An 18,416-nucleotide genomic window follows, 5' to 3' on the forward strand; every position below is an offset into this window, starting at 1 on the left:
TATAGGGGTATATATACACACACACTTATATGTATTTATACACATACACATATATAGGGGTTATAGCAGAGAAGCCATATGGGTGTTAATTATTTCATTAGCGCAAGCATAGTGTTCTGCTACTATCACACCTATATATGTGTATATATACGTGTGTGTGTATATACCCCTACACAGAAATTCAGATGTCATGCCTGACTCCAAACATGTCCTCAAAAAAGCCCTATAAACGTCTGCAGCAAAAAGCCGGGTGACAGGGGCGAAGCCACTATCCGGTTCTGTAAGTGTTCTAAGAGAAACGATCTTTTCTCTATAGCAGTCACCCTGACATGGAAGGGTTTGGTCACCCTGCCATAGCAGTCAGAGTCAGTTCACCCTACACTACACTATGGTCCCCTTACACTTAACACTTTCCCTACAGAAACTAGATTATTGAATCTAACTATAGTGGAAAATAGCACCCTAACTACACTAGATATTCCTTTCCTCACACTAATAATTGCTAAATGACACTTTGGAAGCAGAAATAACAGAACAGCATTCCACTCTCTTCCATGTCCCTGTATTACAATGCTAGGAATTTGGCGGGGCTATCTTATATACTGGGGGGCGTATTCACTAATGATTGGCCTCTGGACCCCCTAGTCCCTCCAATCACATTCCTAGCATTCTCTTGCCCCCTCAATTGGCTTTTACTGATGGTTCTGGTCCAATCACGGCTTTTAAAGCTCATTTCCTGTCCCATTGCATTTTGGTCGATTCTGGTTGCCGAATTCCGAACTTTTTCAGCAAAAAGTTCGGAATTCGGCCGAACCTCGAACAGCCAATGTTCGGGTCGAACCGATGGTCGACCCGAAGCGTTCGATCATCCCTAGTCATCACTGGTGCAGGGCAGGATGACCCAAACAATCCAACAGCTGAACCCTAATAGATGTTCCTGAGGGTGGGGATGGAGCATGTGCAGCATGGCGCCATCAAACGTAGCATCTATGTAACATGAATGTGACATTCTCTGCTGGTGAATCCATCTCCGTCATATACAATGCTTGGACCAGGAAGATTCTCCAGCAGTGAATATTGGGTCAGATAAAGATTCATTCCTCTATAAAGATTCCACCATGTGCTGAACCTGGAGATTTATTTCCAGTCACTGTGAGGAGGATGAAGAGAGAGCGGCAGCATAGCAGCCTTGTATCAAAATGGAGCGGTGTGAAATAAAAGTGAGGCGAGGAGATGGGAGTGCTGAGCCCAAGAGCTGACAGTCTGAAGTGGCAGATGTAGCCGTAGGCCAATCGCTGACCCGCACGGCGATTACTCTGGGATGGCCGGCCTGCGGTCACAGATTTGTTGTGTCAGTAAACAGCGGTTGGGGTGACCGGGACAATTACAGGCCATGCCTGGGCTCCAGAAGATCAGAGTGTCCCCTGAGGGCCCGGCTCTCCAGCCGCAGCAGATGTTGCAGTCATTTTCCTCTGACCCTTCTCTGTAATTGTTCTGGGTGCTCCGCTGGGGGAAGGGAAGACAGAAATATTTCTTCTCTACACAAAGCTGCAAAATGTGCGACTTCAGAGCCGAGTGCAGAACCGGGATGGATGAGAGGGAGGAGAGAACCGATATTATATACAGTATACACACAGGGAGGAGAGAACCGATATTATATACAGTATATACAGTATATACACAGGGAGGAGAGAACCGATATTATATACAGTATATACACAGGGAGGAGAGAACCGATATTATATACAGTATATACACAGGGAGGAAACCCTGGGTCCGGTCCAAGCAGGGTGCTGGGGTTGGTCACTGACCGGGGGAATATGTATGAAAGATAAAAAAAACCACAATTAAATTAAACAATTAAAAAGAAAATTCCATTTGGCCAGGAGAAGAGCTTTTTTTTTTTTTTAAATGCTTAAAACGAAACATTATAAATGTCCAATTCCAAACCATGACTGGGGAGTGTCCTAATCCCGGGGGGTGTCCTAATCCTGGGGGGGGGGGTTCCCAACCCTGGGGAGTGGCCTAATCCTTGTGGGTGTCCTGATCCTGGGGGGTCCTAATCCTGGGGGGGTGTCTTAATCCTGGTAGGTGTCCCAATACTGGGACCGTCCCAGATGACGTCGTAGTGACGAAACGTGTAAAGCGGCAAACACAGCGTCACTCGTCACTTCCGGTTAGGTGGTTCCGGACCGTGGAACGTGAAAGCTGAACGTGAACCTCCTAACAGTGAGTCTATACTATTGTACCCCTACTATACAGACATACTACGCCATGGAAGTTTCTTTTTTTGTATACGGATTCTATAGCCATAGTGGGACAACAACCAAGGAACGTTTGAGTTCTCCCACAAGCCGAGTCTCACCCATCAGCCTTAAACCTGCAGCAAGGGAGACAGCGTGAAATAGTGGGATATCCATCTACCCACCAACTGAGCCTCATCCACCAACTGAGCCTCATCCACCAACTGAGCCTCATCCACCAACTGAGCCTCATCCACCAGCCTTACACCTGGAACAGGGGAGTTAGTGCGGTAAGTGCTTTACCTAGTGGGGTCATGGGTATTAGCACTCCCAGCACGAGTCCAGAGGGTGTCACACCCACGAAAAGACCGGTAATTATCACTCTGTAATTTTGGGGACCTTCAGAGGGGTCTGTGTGCCTTAGTAATTTTCTGGTCACTCTCATTTTATCTTTGTAAATGTCACTTTTGTTGAAGCTAATCTTACAGCAAGAATGATAAAAATTCCGGTTCCCCCAAAATACAGAGCGGAGTCTTTCAGCCTGGCATGGATTTTTAACCACTTTCAGAGCGGAGGATTTGGCTGCTCAATGACCAGGCCCTATTTTGCGTGACTTTAACGGACAATTGCGCGGTCGTGCGACGCTCTACCCAAACAAAATTGACGTCCTTTTTTTCCCACAGAGCTTTCTTTTGGTGGTATTTAAACACCTGTGCGATTTTTATTTTTTGCGATATAAACAAAAAAATAGCGACAATTTTGAAAAAATAACAATATTTTTCACACAAATTCTAAAAAAAAAAAAAAAATGTAAAAATCAAAAATTTTTAACATTTTAGGCCAATTTGTTTTCTGCTACATATTTCTGGTAAAAAAAATAATAAAAGAATCGCAATAAGCGTATTTTGATTGGTTTGCGCAAAAGTTTTTGCGTTTACTAACTAAGGCAAAGATTTATGTCATTTTATTGTTTGTTTTTTTTAACTTGCAATGGCGGCGATCTGTGATTTTTTGCGGGACTGCGGATCAGATCGGACCCCTAACTGACATTTTTGACACTTTTGGGGGGACCAGTGACATTACTACAGTAATCAGTGCTAAAAATATGCACTGTCACTGTACTAATGACACTGGCAGGGAAGGGGTTAACTTTACTAGTGATCAAGGAGTTGTTATATTCTCCGTGCTGTGAGAGACACAGGACTCTGATCTGGAACAACGGTTGTTTATTCATTACTCACTGTACACTCCAACATGCATTACAGGACAGCTCTGTATATCAATGCATCTCTTACATGTCTCTAAGATGGCCACTCTGCCCCTTGACCTCTGTCATCACTCCTGGGTGGAGCCAGCCTTAAAGTAACAGTACATGTGAAACCCTTCAGGTATAACACCTTCCATCCATCCCTAAAAAAAAAAACACAACAAAACGAGAACAGGCATAAAACAGTAACTAATAAGACCCCGTTCACACTTGGGCGACACTACTTGCCGGGGCGACCTCACAGGACTTCATATCATTGAAGTCAATGCAGGTCGCTCCGGGTCGCCCCAAAGAAGCTCCAGACCCCTTTTCTAAGTCGGAGCGACTTGTGTCGCTCCTATTAGAACGGGTCCACAGCTTCTCTATGGCAGGCAACCTACGGCGACCTGTCAGGCGACCAGGTCGCCTGACAGGTCGCCCCAGTGTGAACGGGGTCGAATTGTCCCATACAGTCCTCCAACTCAGGAGATTTACATGGCTTCTTCCGCGTCCGGATGTGAGAACAACTTCCAGGGACGCTACGGGGAGAACATGGCAGCGGATCACTTTCGGTGGGCCCGTCGAAAGTCTCGTCTCTTGAAACCGGTCAGGAGGGCGACAGTGTCGTTGAGGACGGCACCCAGTGACTCGGGGCCAGAGGAAGCAGGGCTGGCTGGAATGGACACCGGCGGGGCCAAGAGGGGATTCCCTAGCTCAGAGGGTGAGCAGACCTCTGGACCAGGGCTGGAGGGCTCTGTTGGAGCTGAGTTCAAAAGTTCAGAGTCTCCCCAAGCATCAGTCTCAATGCCTCCTGATCCGGTAGGAGAAGATCCTTGAGACACTGGAGGTGCAGCCGATGTCAGGGATTCGGGCAGCTGAGAACGAGAACGCAATTGGTCCACATGCCTTCTGCAAATGGAACCATCTTCCAGGCAGACCCGATACATTTTGGGTCCCAAAGTCTCTGTGACGATAGCAGGAAGCCAACGAGTGTTGGAAGCGCCATAAGATCGGGCCCATACCTTTTGCTGGGCTGTAAACCGGGGAATCTCGTCGTGTTCGACCCTCTTGTCTTGGGACTGCCGTACATGTTCCTGGACCGTTTGAGGGCGGAGCATATCCAAAACAGTCCATGGCTGCCGACCCAAAAGAAGTTCAGCTGGAGTTTTCCCAGTGGTTGCATGTGGTGTGGTTCTGTAAGCAGAAAGGAAGGAGTCCAGCTGCTGGGGTGACAGGGACTGTTGTTTACTTGTAGCCACAGTAGCTTTGAAATAGCGTTTGAAGGTCTGTACAAACCTTTCTGCTTGACCATTTGTAGCCGGGTGGTAAGGTGCGGTCAACTTGTGTTTGATGTTGTGGGCAGTCAGGAAACCCTGAAACTCCTGGCTTGTGAATTGTGCACCGTTGTCTGTGACAATTTCTCTGGGGTATCCAAACGTAGCAGTGAGATGTAACAGTGTGGAAATCGTCGCCTTAGTCGTTGGCTGGGTAACAGGAATGACCTCAGGCCACTTTGAATGGGCATCAATAATGATCAAAAAGGTGTGTCCTCTGATCGGGCCTGCAAAGTCCAAGTGTAGGCGAAACCAGGGAACCATGGGCCAAGTCCAGGGCTGGACGCACCCTCGAGGAGGGTCTCTTGCAGTTTGTGCACATCCAGCACACGCATTCACATATGTCGTGATATCGGAGTCTAGGTTCGGCCACCACACATAGCCTCGGGCCTTTTGTTTCATACGTGTGCCCCCGGGATGACCAGTATGTAGCAAGTCCAGAATGTGTCTCCGGAGGGTCTGTGGAACGATCACTCGGTCTCCCCATAAAACACAGTTGCCAGACACAGTTAATTCCAGACGCCTACGGAAGTAAGGCTCATAATCCTGTGTGACAGTTGCAGGCCAACCGTACCGTACCCAGGAGAGTATTTTCTTAAGGATGGTATCCTTGGCTGTATGGGCTGCTACTTCCCCAGAAGACAGAAAGGACAGGCTAGTGTAACGACAACTCTTGACAGGTGGAGAAGAGTCTGTTAATGTCCTTGTCAGACGGGACATGGCGTCTGCATTAGCATTGGCATCATGGCTGCGATACTGGATTTTGTAGCTATATGCTCCCAAGAATAGGGCATAGCGTTGAAGACGGGCTGCAGTTGTCTGGGAGATGCCTTTGTCAGGGCTAAAGATCTGAAGGAGTGGTTTATGATCAGTCAGTATGGTGAATTCCCTACCATACAGGTAAAGATGAAACTTCTTAATTGCCCATATGAGTGCCAGAGCCTCTTTGTCAATGTGAGAGTAATTGCTTTCTGCTTTTGTCAAGGACCTGGAGGCGAATGCCACAGGTTTCTCTGACCCATCTGGTAAAACGTGAGATAGTACAGCCCCTAGACCATAGGGTGAGGCATCACAAGCCAAGGTGAGAGGCCTTTGGAGGTCATAGTGCACGAGCATGCGTGACGCCAACAGCTTTCACTTAGAAACTTCAAAAGCACGTTGGCATGCAGCCGACCAGTTCCACCTGGAGTGTTTCTCCAAAAGCTTGTTCAACGGGAACAAAGTGTGTGCTAGATCTGGCAGGAATTTGTGGTAATAGTTCAGCAAGCCCAGGTATGATCGCAGCTGTTGGACGTTGGTTGGGGCTGGAGCTTTCACTAAAGCGTCAACTTTGGCTTCCGTGGTGTGTATACCCTCTGCATCCACAAGGTGGCCACAAAACTCCAATTTAGGTACCATGAATTTGCATTTCGCTAAGTTCACTTTTAGACCCTGCTCTTGGAGTCTGGCCAACACAAGCTCCACATTCCGCTTGTGTTCCTGGTCCGTCAGGCTCCTAATCACCCTCGGCCTCCTTGCAGGTTCCGCCATGGCCGCCGGCCTGCCGCTGAGTCTCTTCTGCGGCTCTGCCCCTGGCTCACTGGCTGCGGCTGGCCTCAGCTTGGCGGCTCGGATGCTCAGCTCCAGCCTTCAGACCGAATCCGATCCAGCCGGCACCGCCCACTGTGGAGCGGTGGTGGAGGTGGAGACAGGCGTGCGTGCGGAGTGATCACTGGGGGAGGGATTTTGCTGTGCAGCGGCCGTGCAGCGCGGGAGAGAACCGGCAGAAGAAGCTGGCGGCGCGGTGAGGAGGAGGAGGACAGGACAGACAGCAACAGCAGTTCAGCAAAGGAGGGGGAGAGGCCAGAGAGCCTGAACTTCATGCCCTGAAGTGTGGTGACGGATGGTCTCTGGTGCTGCAGAAAAACCTTGCCTGGGGACAGGTGAAAAAAAAGGTAAGAGGGAACCTGCCCTTGCCTGGCCTGCTGTAAGGGGAGGGGGGAGAATCTATATGGGGGACCTCACTTCACCCTGGCCTGCTGTAAGGGGGATCTATAAGGGGGACCTCACCTCACCCTGCCTGCTGTTAGTGGGGATCTATATGGGGGGACCTCACCTCACCCTGCCTGCTGTAAGCTAGAATCTATATGGGGGACATCACCTCCCCCTGGCCTGCTGTAAGGGGGATCTATATGGGGGACCTCACCTCACCCTGGCCTGCTGTAAGGGGGGATCTTTATGGGGGGGACCTCACCCCACCCTGCTGTAAGAGGGGATCTATATGGGGGGGGACCTGCCCTGGCCTTCTCTAAAGGGGGATCTATTGGGACCCTGCTCTAAAGGGGATCTATGCTATAGAACCCCCTTTAGAGCAGGATCCCCATAGATCCCCCTTTAGAGCAGGCCAGGGTCCCCATAGATCCCCTTTAGAGCAGCCCAAAGTCCCCATAGATCCCCCTTTAGAGCAGGGTCCCCATAGATTATATTTTAGTTTACATTTATTTATAAAAGTGCGTGTGTGTATATATATATATATATATATATATATATATATATATATATACACAAACACATACATACATACATACATACATACATACATACATACATACAAACACACGCGCACATGGGTTTTAGCTTTGGTTTGAGGTGCACACCCTAATGCCATAGGCTGCGCATGTCCTCATCCTCTGATTCAGATGATGATGTATATCTTCCCACCATATATGCCTTTGTCCTGGGGTTCAGAGGTTGTTTATTTCGCACCTTCTTACTACGGCAGACTCGTTTCAGATGGCCTGCCTTACCACAATTATGACAGAGCTGATCCTTAAACCGGCAGACTTTGTGATCATGGTCTGTATTCCCACAACGGTAGCAAGCTGACTCCCGGCTTGGTGAGGGTCTATATTTCCAGTTAGCTGCAGTTTGCTTGACTGCTGTTCTGAAAACTTCCTCTTTAACCTCTCCCCTTCTGCTCTGGGGGTTCAATGCCTCTGTATCTTTCACAGCCATTTCCATCACTAAAGCTATCTCAGTTGCCTTTGTAAGGGTAAGGTCTTTCTGTTAACAGTCTCTTTTGGCTAGACTCACTATTTAGTCCCATGACAAACTTATCCCTCAGTGCAGTTGGTAAATACTCCCCAAAAGAACAGGTTGAGGCTAGTCTGCGAAGGGCGAGCACATAAGCCTTAATATCTTCACCCGGCTGCTGCTGCCGCTGATAGAACCAGAATCTTTCTGCAATCTCTAGTGGTTTAGGCTGGAAGTGATTCCCTAACAGTGACAGGAGCTCTGCCAAAGTCTTAGTTGCTGGTTTTTCAGGGAAAAGGAGATCCCTAAGAGTGTCATATGTCCTAGCACCAACCAGTGTCAGAAATACTGCTACTTGCCTGTCGCCTGGGATGGCATTTGCACAAAAATACTGTTCCAGTCTCTCAATCCAGGAACTCCAGGTTGTCTGTTCTCCATCAAATTCACTTAATGTCCCAATCAATGACATTTTCCTGCTGGGCTCTGTGGGTGTTTGTATCCAGCTGACAATCCAGAGTTTTTTTCTTGTTTTCTTTTCTCACACGGATAGTAACCTTGTAAATCCCATCCTCGTCGCCACTGTTATATTCTCCATGTTGTGAGAGACACAGGACTCTGGTCTGGAACAACGGATGTTTATTCAGTACTCTCTGTACAGCATTACAGGACAGCTCTGTATATCAATGCATCTCTTACATGTCTCTAAGATGGTCACTCTGCCCCTTGACCCTTGTCATCACACCTGGGTGGAGCCAGCCTTAAAGTAACAGTACATGTGAAACCCTTCAGGTATAACAGGGGTTAAGTGTGTCCCTAGGGGCGTGATTCTAACTGTAAGGGGGCGTGGCTTGTGATGTAATCACAGAGACATACGATCCTACATAGCCTCTGTGATCACTTCAGGGAGAATGACAGTTGGCTGTGTTTACATCATCCGTCCGTCCTTCTCTGTCAGCTGCGGGAGACCGCGAGGGGCCGGTGGCCATCGGAGCCGCCTGTCACACACGCTGGCTCCCCAGGGAATGAGCCGGTGGCGCATGCTCGCCCCCTACAGCCTCCTGAGCGAGTGACGTAGTACTACGTCACTTTGCCCAGGAGCAGCTGCCAGTAAAACTGCGGCGGGCGGTCGTTATGTGGTTAAGGGGGTACAAATATGTGAGGCCTCCAGAAAATCCTTACTGGACCCTAAATCCAAGCATGCAGGAAATGGGGGGGGGGGGTAAATGTGCATCTCCCCATCCTGGACCATACCAGGCCATGTTTGATAAGTCCTTTATTTAAAAATACCCACCCCCCCCCCCCAAGAAAAATAAATAAAAGTCTCCAGTAAATCCATGATCAATCACAATGCTCCCCCCCCCCCACCCGGCAGATGACAGATGACCCCGATCACATGACCTATCCTGAGAGTAACAATAGCTGAATGGCAGACCCCCCCCCCCCCCCAGGGAAGAAGCTGGGAGAGTGGTGACATCTATGACTAAGTATAGCCAGGGCCTTGTTTGGTCAATGTCATATAATGGACTGGTCCAGGGACCCCATATTGTACGGGGACCCCATATAATAGACTCAGAGACCTCCTATAATGGACTGCCCTGGGAACCCATATAACAGACCGGTCTACAGACACCAGAGGGCATACACTATGGAATAATATGATAGAATGATCTACAGGCCTCAGGCAGTCACCCCATGTAATGGACTGGTCCAGAGATCCCAGTGACCCAATATAATGGACTGGTCCAGGGATCCCAGTGACCCAATATAATAGACTGGTCCAGGGATTCCAGTGACCCAATATAATGGACTGGTTCAGAGATCCCAGTGACCCAATATAATGGACTGGTCCGGAGATCCCAGTGACCCAATATAATGGACTGGTCCAGAGATCCCAGTGACCCAAAATAATGGACTGGTCTGGAGATCCCAGTGACCCAATATAATGGACTGGTCCAGGGATCCCAGTGACCCAAAATAATGGACTGGTTCGGAGATCCCAGTGACCCAATATAATGGACTGGTCCAGGGATCCCAGTGACCCAATATAATAGACTGGTCCAGGGATCCCAGTGACCTAATATAATGGACTGGTCCAGAGATCCCAGTGACCCAATATAATAGATTGGTCCAGAGATCCCAGTGACCCAATATAATGGACTGGTCCAAAGATCCCAGTGACCCAATATAATGTACTGATCCAGAGATCCCAGTGACCCAATATAATGGACTGACATTCCATGTCCACTCTTCCGGTATTTGTTACACACGTGTTCCGTGTCCTCTCCTCCTGTATATGCTTTGGATGTGTTCCATGTCCCCTCCTCCGGTACATGTTGTACATGTGTTCCATGTCCTCCCTGCAGTACATTTTGGACATGTGTTCCATGTCCTCTCTTCAGGTACATGTTGGACACATGTTACATGCCCCCTCCTCAGGTATATGTTGCACACGTGTTCCATGTCTCCTTGTCCAGAATATGTTTCATACATTCATAGTCTGTATTCTTCCAGATATTCCCCGGTGAGGGGCCGATACTGGAGTCTGGAAGATATTAGGGTTTCTCTATGTTGGGGGTGAGAAATTTCCTACAACAAAGGATCCTTGTCCTGACGTGTTCAGGCCGTGTATAGGAATCATATGTGGAAACATCTGGAGTAACAGCTGGTGAATTCTTTACATTATGTTGTACCAGTGACACCTGGTGTCCTGTGACGTCCGCCATCTCCGGGCTGAGAGGGGTTAATGTCTGCCATGGAAAGTATGAAGGGATTTGGACCCTTCCCCGATTTCTCGAGTCTCTGTTTATCCGACTTCCTAATATTAGCACAGCGATAATGGACCCTCAGGGAGACGATGAGGTCACGTCTGTGTAACCCTTTCACTGCTGCCATCATAGAAGGAGCTCACTGTCTAGATGTGTACAACCATACACTGCCATACACACCAATCGTATCCGTGCTCAGCAAGGTCACATGGCTGTCATGCTTAGCCACTCACAAGCTGCAAACTCGTCTCACAACTAGAGCCGAGAACTAGAGATGGAAACTATACCTGAAAACTAGGGCCACAACTAGGGCCACAACTAGAGCCGAGAGCTAGTACCCACAGCAGTATTAGCCTGAGCCAGCAGTACCAGCCAGCAGTACCCACAGTAGTACCAGCCAGCAGTACTCACAGCACGGTACAAGCCTGAGCCAGCAATACCAGCCAGCTGTACCCACCAGCAGTACCAGCCAGCTGTACCCACCAGCAGTACCAGCCAGCTATACACACCAGCAGTACCAGCCAGCTGTACCCACCAGCAGTACCAGCCAGCTGTACCCACCAGCAGTACCAGCCAGCTATACACACCAGCAGTACCCGCCAGCTGTACCCACCAGCAGTACCAGCCAGCTATACACACCAGCAGTACCCGCCAGCAGTTCTTTCCAAAACTTACCACCACAAAAAAGTCGACTGCACTCCAGACTGACCGACGCAAACCTGGAAAACCAGTTGCGAGTAGCAACATCATCAATACCAGCTAACATCACACACCTCACCAAAGAGAAGCAGTTGCAGCCATCACATTAGGGGTGAGTTAATTAAATGTTTGACCAAATATAACAGTCTAATTTTTAAGGTGATAATTTTGTACGACCCCCTGAATGATTTTATAAATACCCAAATGGGCCTTGGCAGAAAAAAGGTTCCCCACCCCTGTTATAGAATATCGTTATATTCTTCTTACCAGATAGACACATGCAGATATTTATCCCAGGGCCTCCAGGAAGGGGGGGGGGCAAAAAGCTACAAGAGGGCCCTTGTTATAGAGAGGAAGGCGTCACCTTTCAGTCTCGGTGGGCCATGTAATCCTCAGTTATCTTTGGTAGCTTCCACAAATATACACAGAATAAGGCTGAGCCTTTCAAACTTCATCCACCTAATCCCACCAATCATAGCAGACATTCCTCCCAGAGTCCTCCTGGAATCTCCTCTACAAATAATGAGAAATAGTTAACTGTCCCCACATGGACCCTCTAGATTGGACTATAAAGATCGTAGTTCATGGAAGGTGATCCGGGTCCGGGATCTCCAGCTACCCCTGATTACACCTGTGATTGGGATGTGGGGTCCCGGAATATCATTATCTGGGGGGGGGTCCAGAAATTGAGGGATCTGCGTGTTTACACAGGTGTGTCTCCAGTCCTGAGAACTTCTGTGTAAGAGGTAACAAGACCCCGCCATGAATATTTATCCTCCAGGAGATAATCCTTCCTGGCATCCACCAATGTTTTCCCAGGAAGATTTATTGGGAAGATTACTGCCAAGATGGAGGAGCACCCAAGAGGGAGGGGCACCCAAAAGGGAGGAGCACCCAAGAGGGAGGGGCAGCCAAGAGGGAGGGGAACCCAATAGGGAGGGGCACTCAAGAGGGAGGGGCACCCAAAAGGGAGTGGCACCCAAGAGGGAGTGGCACCCAAGAGGGAGGGGTGAACGACTCACAAATGTCCCCATAGGAATGAACTAATTGCTTGCAGGCGATGTCTCAGAGGTTCTTCTCCAGATGAAAACCCCGGACCTATCTTTTCTTCCCTATTATCCCGGCCATGTAGCCTATTAATACTGACCAGGCTGATAAAATATTAATATACCGGATTTCTATAGAGTCAACCCTTTACAATATAAAGGCAGACAGTTAGGCCGGCCATACGCGATTCAGCAGGAACCGGCCAAGATTTGAACCATTAAGGGGCAGGATAAATGTACCAGGTTGATCAATCGATCAGCTTGGGTACAACCAGCCTGTTGGATTTGCTTCCAATTATCACAGACGGCTGCTATAGTTGCTAGCGATAATCACTGTCCTCTCCCGGGGGGGGGGGGATGGCGTTCCCCACCCCCTCCCACCCCCCGCCAGGAGAAGACAAGGGCTTGACACGCGGGATTCCCTTGTCAGGACTGTCTGGGCTGTTTGTAGAATCGTGTTTTCAGGAAAGAGATTTGCACAGTCTATGGGGCTGCCTTCCAATACAAGAGGGATAAGGAGGGCTCTGCTCCTGTGAGCTTGCAATCTAATTGAGTACGAAAGGTAATAAATGTGAGGGGGATGAGTTGATGGAGAAAGTAAACGTTCAGTTGTTAGGTGGGGGAAGGATAGGACTCTCTGAAGAGATGAGTTCTCAGGGATATCCTAAAAGTGGACAGAATAGGAGATAGTCAGACAGATTTAGGTAGGGAGTTCCAGAGGAGGGATGGGAAGAGAGGGGTGGAGGACACTGAATGGAGACCAGTGGAGGAATTGGCAGAGAGGAGTGGAGGACACTGAATGGAGGCCAGTGGAGGGATTGGCAGAGAGGGGTGGAGGACACTGAATGGAGACCAGTGGAGGGATTGGCAGAGAGGAGTGGAGGACACTGAATGGAGACCAGTGGAGGGATTGGTAGAGAGGGGTGGAGGACACTGAATGGAGACCAGTGGAGGGATTGGCAGAGAGGGGTGGAGGACACTGAATGGGGGCCAGTGGAGGGATTGGCAGAGAGGGGTGGAGGACACTGAATGGGGGTCAGTGGAGGGATTGGCAGAGAGGGGTGGAGGACACTGAATGGGGGCCAGTGGAGGGATTGGCTGAGAGGGGTGGAGGACACTGAATGGAGACCAGTGGAGGGATTGGTAGAGAGGGGTGGAGGACACTGAATGGAAGCCAGTGGAGGGATTGGCAGAGAGAGGTGGAGGACACTGAATGGAGGACAGTGGAGGGATTGGTAGAGAGGGGTGGAGGACACTGAATGGAGACCAGTGGAGGGATTGGCAGAGAGGGGTGGAGGACACTGAATGGAGACCAGTGGAGGGATTGGCAGAGAGGGGTGGAGGACACTGAATGGAGACCAGTGGAGGGATTGGTAGAGAGAGGTGGAGGACACTGAATGGAGACCAGTGGAGGGATTGGTAGAGAGAGGGGTGGAGGACACTGAATGGAGACCAGTGGAGGGATTGGTAGAGAGAGGTGGAGGACACTGAATGGAGACCAGTGGAGAGATTGGCAGAGAGGGGTGGATGACACTGAATGGAGACCAGTGGAGGGATTGGCAGAGAGGGGTGGAGGACACTGAATGGAGGCCAGTGGAGGGATTGGCAGAGAGGGGTGGAGGACACTGAATGGAGGCCAGTGGAGGGATTGGCAGAGAAGGGTGGAGGGCACTGAATGGAGGTCAGTGGAGGGATTGGCAGAGAGGGGTGGAGGGTACAGAATGGAGTCTAGTGGGGGAACAGGGTCAGTGAGGGGCAGATGATGGGTGATGGGGTCAGTGAGGAGCAGATAGATAGATTTGGGTGTCATCGGGGTAGAAATGGGGTTGGGTGACGGGGTCAGTGAGGGGCAGATGATGGGTGACGGGGTCAGTGAGGGCCAGATGATGGGTGACGGGGTCAGTGAGGGGCAGATGATGGGTGACGGGGTCAGTGAGGGGCAGATGATGGGTGACAGGGTCAGTGAGGGGCAGATGATGGGTGACGGGGTCAGTGAGGAGCAGATGATGGGTGACGGGGTCAGTGAGGGGCAGATGATGGGTGACGGGGTCAGTGAGGGGCAGATGATGGGTGACGGGGTCAGTGAGGAGCAGATGATGGGTGACGGGGTCAGTGAGGAGCAGATGATGGGTGACGGGGTCAGTGAGGAGCAGATGATGGGTGACGGGGTCAGTGAGGGGCAGATGATGGGTGACGGGGTCAGTGAGGGGCAGATGATGGGTGACTGGGTCAGTGAGGGGCAGATGATGGGTGACGGGGTCAGTGAGGGGCAGATGATGGGTAACGGGGTCAGTGAGGAGCAGATAGATAGATTTGGGAGTCATCAGGGTAGAAATGGTGTTGGAATCCATGGGAGGCTATCAACAATCTAGGAGATGTAAATACTGGATAGAGAAGAGAAGGAGTTCCAGGACAGAACCTTGGGGGACCCCTATAGAAAGAAGAGGAAGGAGGCAGAAGAGTTGGGGTGAGGATGAACGAGGTACCTTTAGGCACTGTAAGTTGGAAGGGACGGAGTCTTGAAGGCCAAAGGAGTGGATTTGAGGAGGAACGGGTCATCAACTGTATGAAAGATGGCGGAAGGTCCCGGTGATGGAAGTACGGGGGGTGTCCATAGGTTTTAGGGTTAGTAAGTTGGTAGTGATTTTTAGGGGGGCAGTTTCTTTGGGGTGTTGGGGTAAATGTCAGACTGTAGGGGGGTCATGAAGGTTGTCACCAGTAAATGGTAGGTCACATTGGTGTCAGTGAGTGATAATGAAAGTGATGCAATAGGACTGTTGGGTGGTGCCCTCGAGTCCTCATGCAATCCCTTCGACTAAACAGCTTTTTTTTCTAAGCTGAGATCCCCATTGAGATATTTATAAATTGCTATCATGTCCCCTCTCAGACGTCTCTTCTCCAGGGAGAATAAATCGAGCGATTGTAGACGCTCTTCATAATTAAGGTCCTCCAATCCCCTAATTAGTTTAGTTGCCCTTCTCTGGACTCTCTCCAGCTCTAACACATCCCTCCTGAGGACTGGTGACCAGAACTGGACAGAATACTCCAGATGCGGTCGGACCAGAGTTTTATAAAGTGGAAGGATTATAGTCTTATCTCTGGAAAACATCCCTTTCTTTATGGATGCTAATATTCTGTTGGCTTTGGCAGCTGCTGCTTGACATTGCATGCTGTTGCCTAATCTATCATCAACCAAGACTCCCAGATCCTTCTCCATTTTTGATTCCCCCAAGGGTTCCCCTCCTAACGTGTATTGTGCTTTTATGTTTTTAGTCCCCAAGTGCAAAACCTTCCACTTCTCCACATTAAACCTCATTTGCCATGTCGTTGCCCACTCCGTTATTTTGTCCAGGTCATTCTGTAGGATATCTGCTTCATGCTGTGCAGTTATTGCCCTGCCCAATTTTGTGTCATCTGCAAAAACTGATATCGAACTACTGATCCCGACCTCAATGCTGTTTATGAATAAATTGAACAAGGTTGGTCCCAGGACTGAGCCCTAGGGCACCCCGCTTACCACCTCAGACCAGTCTGATGTAAGGGATTAGCTCGGTGGTAGGCGTGGATGACCCCTTGGGGGGTGAGTTTTCACAAGAAGATAGCCGAGAATTGGTTGCAAACAACAGTTTGGTTTATTAATGCATTTTTTCTTCAGTGTACTGCGAGCGTCAAAACCAGCAAAAAAAAATAAAACAAAATAAATCCTTGCCACGGTGGGCGGCTACCTTCACACACACTGGAACCTATCTAATGAAGTCTGTCCCCAACCTACTGTTGGGCAGACTTGGCTGGTCATACAGCAGACTCTCAATAGTCCATTTATAATCTCTTCACACATCACAAATGTCCATTGAACATGTCACTTAACTCATCACAATGAGAATGTCTCTTGGCTTGTCTCTTCACAGGGCAAACATTCCTTTCTTTCTTTCACATAGAAATAGTTCGCTTTCTCACCTTTTAAACGTCTTCACACTTGGTTACCCTCCTTAGCACACATCACTTCAGGGGGTCTTCTCCCATGCCCACACAGCTTGTCGGGAGGCACTCATCTGACTGTCCTCCTTCTCCCAGCCCCCACGGCGACAGGAGGCAGCAGTCCTTCTCCCATGCCCACACGGCGTCGGGAGGCACACGTCTGTCTGATCCTCCTCTCCCAGCCCACACGGCGACAGGAGGCAGCAATCAATAGGACTTCCTTTGGACAAATTATAGAGGCCTTCATTTCCTCATTCCGAACAGCTGAAGGCCTTTCAACTTCCTTAGACAGTTCTGGCTACCTCTGCAGCCGACACCCTATAGTAATTAGTGAACTTTCCAATCCAGGTGGGAATGTGTCTCCTCTCTGTGACTACACTCCCAGATTTACCTGACTTCCTGTCACACTGAGTATGCGCTGTTTATTTCCACCCTTTGGACACGCCCTTTTAGCCAGTTCCGTATCCAAGAGCAAACCCTGCTGTCGATACCTGCAGACCTTATTTTATAAATTAAGTGCTTGTGGGGAACTGTATCAAACGCCTTAGCGAAATCCAAGTACACCACATCCACTGGTCTGCCCCTATCTAGCTCACAGCTCACCTCCTCGTAGAATGTTAACAGATTGGTTTGACAAGAACGCCCATTTGTAAACCCGTGCTGATTACTGCTGATGATGTTGTTGTCTTTAGCAAACTCTACGATATAGTCCCTTATCATCCCCTCCAGAAGTTTACATACTATCGATGTCAGACTGACAGGCCTATAATTTCCCGGGATATGCCTCTGCCCTTTTTTGAATATCGGAATCACGTTAGCTTTCCTCCAATCCCCTGGTACATCTCCTGTCCTAATACTGTCAGCAAAGATAATAAACAGTGGTCTAGATATAACCTTACTGAGTTCCTTGAGTACTCTCGGATGTACACCATCCGGGCCTGGTTATTTGTTTGTGTTAATTTTATCCAGCCTTTCCCTGATTTCACCCTCTGTTAGCCATAGTGGCAAGTCCTGTGTATTACTGCTAACCATACAGTCATGGTCAGTGTACCCCATACAGTCATGGTCAGTGTACCCCCATACAGTCATGGTCAGTGTACCCCCATACAGTCATGGTCAGTGTACCCCCATACAGTCATGGTCAGTGTACCCCTCCTTTTCCTGAGTAAAGACGGAGGAGAAAAAAGCATTCAGCACGGTTGCCTTTTCAGTGTCCTCTGTAACCATCCTCCCATCATCGTTAATTATGTGTGAAATATGCTCTGCCCTAGTTCTTTTGCTGTTGATATAGTTAAAGAATTTCTTTGGGTTCTTTTTACTATCCTCCGCTATTTGTCTCTCAAAGTTGATTTTAGCCATTTTGATTTCGTGTTTACTTTTCTTATTTGCCTCCTTGTATTGCTGGAAGGCCGATACAGTGCCCTCTGATTTATACTTCTTGAAGGCCAATTTTTTTCCCCTAATAAGTTTTTTGATGCTACGGTTTAGCCAGCCAGGTTTGGCTTTGTCTCTTCTAAATTTATTTCCCATAGGAATGCACTGCAAGATGCCTTTGCTTAATATGTTCCTAAAGCATTCCCATTTATCCTCTGTGGTCAGTGATCCCAGGGTTTGGTCCCAGTTCACCCTTTCCATCAATGAGTACAATTTTGAAGTTTAGGGTTCTTATGTTCCCCACTTGCCTTGTTATATTGTTATTTACTCTAAATGTGATCATCCTGTGATCGCTAGAGCCCAGGTTGTCCTGGACTCCTACCTCCGAGATTAGGTCTGGGTCATTAGTGATCAATAGATCCAGGACTGCATTTTCTCTAGTCGGAGAATCCACCAACTGTGACATGTAATTATCCAGTAAGGTTTCCGTGAATAGACGGGCCTTCTGTGAGTGTGTAGTCCCCTCTTCCCAGTCAATGTCGGGATAATTGAAGTCCCCCAATATGATATCATTAGAGAGGAATTGGGGTGACGGGTTCGGAATCCTTGGCTCAGCGGTGTCACCCCCCCTCCCCCATCATACGGTGATATTAGAGAGGAATTGGGGTGATGGGTTCGGAATCCTTGGCTCAGCTGTGTCACCCCCCCTCCCCCATCAT

Source organism: Pelophylax lessonae, assembly GCF_965119305.1.
Source record: "Pelophylax lessonae genome assembly, contig: HAP1_SCAFFOLD_151, whole genome shotgun sequence".
In the NCBI taxonomy this organism is placed as follows: domain Eukaryota; kingdom Metazoa; phylum Chordata; class Amphibia; order Anura; family Ranidae; genus Pelophylax; species Pelophylax lessonae.